A 6326-nucleotide genomic window follows, 5' to 3' on the forward strand; every position below is an offset into this window, starting at 1 on the left:
ACCCTGAACAACCTCCACATTTACATTGTGCATTTGCCTGAGTACATCCATTCTAAATCTAGTGGATTATGTACAGTTCTGGTCACCTAACGACAGGAACGATATCTGTAAGGTTGAATGAGTGCAGAGAAGATTTACTAGGATGTTGCCGGGTCTTCAGGAGTTGCATTACAGGGAAAGATTGAACAGGTTAGGACTTTATTCCTTGGAGTGTCAAAGAATAAGGGAGGATTTGATAGAGGTTTACAAAATTATGAGGTGTATAGACAGAGTAAATGCGAGTAGGCGCTTTCCACTTAGATTAGAAGAGATAAATATGAGAGGACATGGCTTTAGAGTGAAAGTGGAAAGGTTTAGGGGGAACTTCTTCACTCAGAGAGTGGTGGGAGTGTGTAAAGAGCTGCTATCTGACGTGGTAAATGCAGACTCACTCTTAAGTTTTAAGAATAAATTGGATAGATACATGGATGGGAGAGGTCTGGAGGGTTATGGACTGGTTGCAGGTCAATGGGACTAGCAGAATAAAGTTTTGACACAGACTAGAAGGGCTGAATGGCCTGTGTTCTGTGCTCTAGTGTTTCTATGGTTCTATGGTTCTATGGATTGGTCCATTGGTTAATTGGCCAGCCACTTGTTTGTGACAAGTCTTAAAGAACTAAAATTTGTCAAATAAATAGCCGTGATTCCCTTTGTTTATTTGGGACACTCTGTCACTTAATTGTGACAGGAGACTGCTTTTGAACAGTTTCTAACTAGTGTCGGATGCGTGTGACTGTTAGACTCCACATCTTGCTTAGAGCGAACAGTTCTTAAATAGTGACAGTTACATGCTCTTCTGTTCAAAAGGCAGTGATTTTTGTCACCAATAGTTGGTGAGAAACAGGGAGCAAGACAAATCAGAACTAATTTGCTCTCTATCGTTTCAGGCATATGGGCTTGGAGCTGCCAAAAATGGTCAGGTGTGAAAATGAAATAATTTCACTGCTTCAACAAGTTAGAAAATATGAAGAATTTGAAGGTATCGACAAGCAATTTGAACATTACAATGAAAATGAAGATTTGAAGGATGCAATTGTCAATTGTATTTTATTAGCAATCCATTATCTACACCAGGTGTCTGCACTGATTTTGTTCATTTACGGTCAATCTAAAGAACTTGAACACTGAAGGAATTCCTCGGTCGATAACTATTAGGAACTAATACACAGTTTTATGGTCCCTATTAGTAGTATTTAATTTGTTCTATATTTCATTTAACTACATAATTTGTTACTCTTTTAAATGGTAGCTTGTCTTTTTTTACACTTCTTAAATTATTTTCATGAAACTTCAGTTAATTGGGCCAAAATGTATAATGCTGATATATCCCAATTAACCAGAAACCACTATATACAGTATACTCAGAAGTTCCTCTGTAATAGCATCATAATTTCTCCCTTCCCCAATTAAATATTTTCCCATACCATCTGCTCCTATCCCTTTATCCCTATCCAAGGCTATGGTAAAGGTCAGGGAGTTGTGGTTATTCTCTTCGAAATGCTTACCCATCGAGTGATCTGACACCTGACCTGGTTCATTGCCTAACACCAGATCCAGTATGGCCACTCCTCTACATATTGTGTCAGGAATCCTTTCTGGAGACACCTAACAAATAATGCCCCATCTAAGCATTTCTGTACTGAGGAGATCTCAATCATTATTAGTGAAGTTGAAGTCACTCATGACGACAACCCTGTTATTTTTGGACCTTTCCAAAACCTGCCTCATGATCTATTCCTTGGTGTCTCTGTTGCTCCTGGAGGGGTCTATAGAATACTCCCAATGGAGTGATGGCCCCCCTCCCAGTTTCTAACTTCCACAGACAACCCCTCCATGAAAACTTCCATTTCTGCAATTGTGATTCAATCCCTGATTAGCAATGCCAGTCCCTCGCCTCTTTTACCTCCTTCCCTGTCCCTCTTGAAACATCTAAACCCCAGAACATCCAGCAGCCATTCCTGCGCTTGTGACAGCCAAGTCTCCCTAATGGCCACAAAGTCATATTTCCATGCATTGACCTATGCTCTAAGTCTATCACCCTTGTTTCTGATACTTCTTGCATTAACAAGACACACTTCAATCTATCCCACTGACTGCAATTTTGCCCTATCAACTATACATTCTTTCTCATGGTCTCCCTGTACACTGAATCTACTGTAGGCTAACGGCCCCTGTCTCTGACTTATCACTCTGATTCCCATTAATTAATAAACTTTCTCTGAACTGCTTCAAACACATTAACGTCCCTCCTTAATAGCATATTAATGTTTACATGCAACTTAAGTTAGTCTCACATTGTTTCCCAATTCACTGCAAAATTTTGCCTGAAGAGTTTCCAGGACAATATTATGACCAGAAGAACTGAAATGGGAAAAGTTAAGATGTTTTACAGAACTCAGTCTTTGAAACTAGTTGATCAATGTAGCACCCAAGTGACAAATCAATAGGCTAATATAAAATAAATGATCTCACTTGATGTGTGCATCAGGCAAGTATCAGGAGAGCTGAAGGGTGTTTATCCAGTATTGTCATGCGAAGTGACACTGAAGAACCTCAAGAAGGAAGAAAGACTATGACAGAGGATGTGCAAGTGATTACCATGGAGAAAATGAAGCATAATGTCATCAGGAAAATGTTAAAAGACCATAGAAGTATTAGCTATAGGAGCAGAATTAGGCTCTTTGACCCATTGAGTCTGCTCCATCGATTCCATCAAGGCTGATTTATTCCCTCTCTCAACCCCAATCACCCGCCTTCTCACTGTAACCTTTGACACCTTTACTAAACCAGTAGTAAAATGGAAAGGTGTTTGCAAGGAAAACTGGAAGAACACTTGGGAAAAAAATTCCAAAATTGTGTTGAGAGGAATAAAAGAAATTGAGAGCTAGAAGACAAAATTGATTGATTCTGTGAGGAGAAACAAAAAGAAACAAAATAAAAAGAAAGAAAGAATACGTACACAATGCTGGAAGAATCAGGAATGATTCCTGATGAAGGGTCTCAGCCTGAAACGTTGGCTACTCTTTTCTCACGGATGCTGCCTGGCCCACTGAGTTCTTCCAGCGTTATGTACGTATTGTTTGATCCACAGCATCTGCAGTTGTATTTTTTGTGTTTTAAAAAGAAAGAAATATGTCTAAATGAAATCAATGAATAGATGAAGTCCAAAACAAGACAACAGAGTGAAATGAGCTCTGATACAATACTTGGTTGAAGAGACTTAACCTAATTTCCAACGTAAATAAGGGTCAAGGACTGCCCAATGCCACCACATCAAAGTAGAATCACTGACAGGAGGCATCCTAGGTATGGGGATCAATATGTTACTGTAAATCATGAAGAGACAATGGTTTTATGTGTCCATTACAAAAGTATGGAATAAAGTCCTTTGACATTTATGGAAGTGAAATGAGTTGAATGTAAATATAGAACAGGTTAGTAAGAAATGCTGTGTGCCAGGCATATTTGAACAATGCACCTGGCAAACTGTAATGTGTAATTTCTTGCAGTATCCTGAGTTCTTTAGCAGCTGTTTCTATGTAAATGGAACATATAAATTGTTTAACCAAGGGGCACGCTGAATTCTTTATATGCAGAGAGGAGTAATGAAATGGAGATTCAATAATGTTGAACTGTTGTTGGATAGATAAAACAAATACAGTACATGTTATGCTCTGGGAGTTTCAGAAGTCACTTGGTAACATTTCTCATAATGGTTGTCAGAAAAAAATAGACAAATAAGAGAAAATATAGCAATATGGATATTGCAGAGGAGTGCAAAGAAGATTTACCTGTGTCACGCACTGTAAGGATTCACTGCTGATGTAATGGCTTCTCTGTAATGTTCACTGCTGAGATAATGGTTTCTCTGTAGCAGCAATGCTTGTGTTATGGCTGGAAATAACAGGACTGTGGTATGCAGGTTAGCCAATCAGAGATTGTTGCACTGCCTTGTGTATCTGGAAGGATGTTTTCTCACGGTCTTTTATCGAGGAAAGATGAAGAGAGAAGATACGCGTGGAGAGGGCTGGTAGACCACCGGACGGAGTAGACTGGGATCTGAGGGTCTGAAGGTCAGCAACACTCGGAGGAGACCGATGGTGGAAGAATGACTACTGAGTTATCTCCAACCTGAGCTTTCGACTTTTCTTTGAATTGGGCCCTTTTAAAATTTTCATTACTAACCTTATGTTCAGATTAAGATTCATAATGTTCAATCATTTAATTGCATACGAAGTATTGTCTGATGTTTTGCATTGTGGGTCTGTAACTGTGTAAGTTACACAGTATCCACACAAATGTGATTTCCCAGTCTGGCAGGGCCAAAGGCTGTTTTCCCCTAAATGAACAAGAGCTGGGCGAGCCTGAGGGATACACCTGGATACCGCCTGGATTAGAGAACTCGTCTTATGAGGACAGATTGAGTGAGCTAGGTCCTTTTTCTTTGGAGTATGAATGGTGACTTGATAGTGGTGCTCAAGATCAGAATCAGAATCATAGATAGAGTGGACAGCCAGAGACTTAAGGTGATTAGAGGAAAAATATTGAGACATCAAGACAAATGTGAAAGGCGAGTGAGAGTTCAGCACCGACTGCTTTCCTTTTGATCGTTGCCGGAAAAGGAATCTGTGGGTGGCCTATTGCTGTGTGGCTTGCTGTGCCAGGTGGGTAGGCCTCTCTGCCTCATGTGGTGTCCTTCTCTTTTGTTGAATGTCCGTGATATCGTAAGGTGGTATTGTGGTTAATACGTTTATGAACTGTGGCCGTTTCTCAGACTTACGTTTTTATAATAATTTGTATTCTGTGTTTTTTCAAATGCCGGTTCCTTTTCTGTTCTGTTGGGACTTGATGTTCTGTTGTGTTGTGAGCTTTTTTTGTGTGGGGGGACAAGTTGTTTTTAGGGTCAATGTTCTCGTTCTGTTTTGTGCAGGGGGAGGTGGGTTTCTGGGAGTTGATGATCAGGATGTCATTTCTTTTTGTGCAGGGGGAGGTGGGTTTCATGTATCTCTCCGAAAGGCTTTCATGTTCTTTCTTTGCTTCGTGACTATCTGGAGAAGATGAATTTCAGAGTTGCATATGCACACATGCTTTGATAATAAATGAACATTTGAAACTTTGACTAAAAGGATGTCAGAGTGAGGTTTTTTTTTACAAAGGAGTGGCAGGTGTTTGAATAGAGTAGGCTAAAGATTCAGCACAACATCATGGGCGGAAGCAACTGGATTGTACTGTACCTTTCTGTGTTCTATGTTCTATCTCTACAGTTCTCTTGGGTGGAAAATTTAAACATTTACAACCCTTTGAGAGGCAGAAATCATCCTCATATCTCTCTTAAATGGGGAACACCAATGTTTGAAATTATGCCTTCTAACTTTAGATCAACCCACTGGGGGGATCACCTTCTGTGATGAAACTCAAAGGAAGTCAGAAATTTATTCAGAAAGTCAACAGAGAATCCAGGGAAACTTGGCTGTATGGATAGAGAATTGGATTGCCCATGAAAGGCAGAGGGTGTTGGTCAATGACGAGTATTCTGCCTGGAGGTTAGTGCCCTCTGGTGTTCCACAGGGATCTTTTCTGGAACCCCTGATCTTTGTGTTTTTTTTATATAAATGACTTGGATGATGAAGAGGAAGGGTGGGTTAGTAAGTTTATAGATGACCAGAATGTCGGTGGTGTTGTAGATAATATGGAAGGTTGTTGTTGGTTACAATAGGACATTGACAGGATGCAGAGCTGGGCTAAGAAGTGGCAGATGAAGTTCAACCTGGAGAAGTATGAAGTGATTCATTTTAGAAGGTCAAACTTTTAAGACAGAATACATGGTTAATGGCAAGATTCTTAGTAATGTTGAGGACCAGAGTGATATTGGGGTCCATGTTCATAGAACTCTCTAAGTTGCCATGCAAGTTCATTGGGTTGCTCAGAATGTGTATGCTGTGATGGCCTTTATTTGTTGGGGGTTTGAGTTTGAGAGGCCACGAGGCAATGTTACAGCTCAACAAAACTCTGGTTAGACCACACTTGGAAAATTCTGCTCAGTTTTATTCACCTCATTATAGGAAGGATGTACAGAGGAGGTTTACCAGGATGTCTTATCAAGATAGGTTTAGCAACCTAGGACTTTTCTCTTTGGAGTGAAGGAGGATGAAAGGTGATTTCATAGAGGTGTACAAGATGTTAAGAGGCATAGACAAAGTGGATAGCCAAAGACTTTTCTGAGAGCAGAAGTGGCTAATAGAAGGGGCTTTGTAAGAGGAAGGGTTAGATTGATCTTAGAGTTAAAA

The sequence above is a fragment of the Hypanus sabinus genome, chromosome 2 (assembly GCF_030144855.1).
Source record: "Hypanus sabinus isolate sHypSab1 chromosome 2, sHypSab1.hap1, whole genome shotgun sequence".
Lineage (NCBI taxonomy): Eukaryota > Metazoa > Chordata > Chondrichthyes > Myliobatiformes > Dasyatidae > Hypanus > Hypanus sabinus.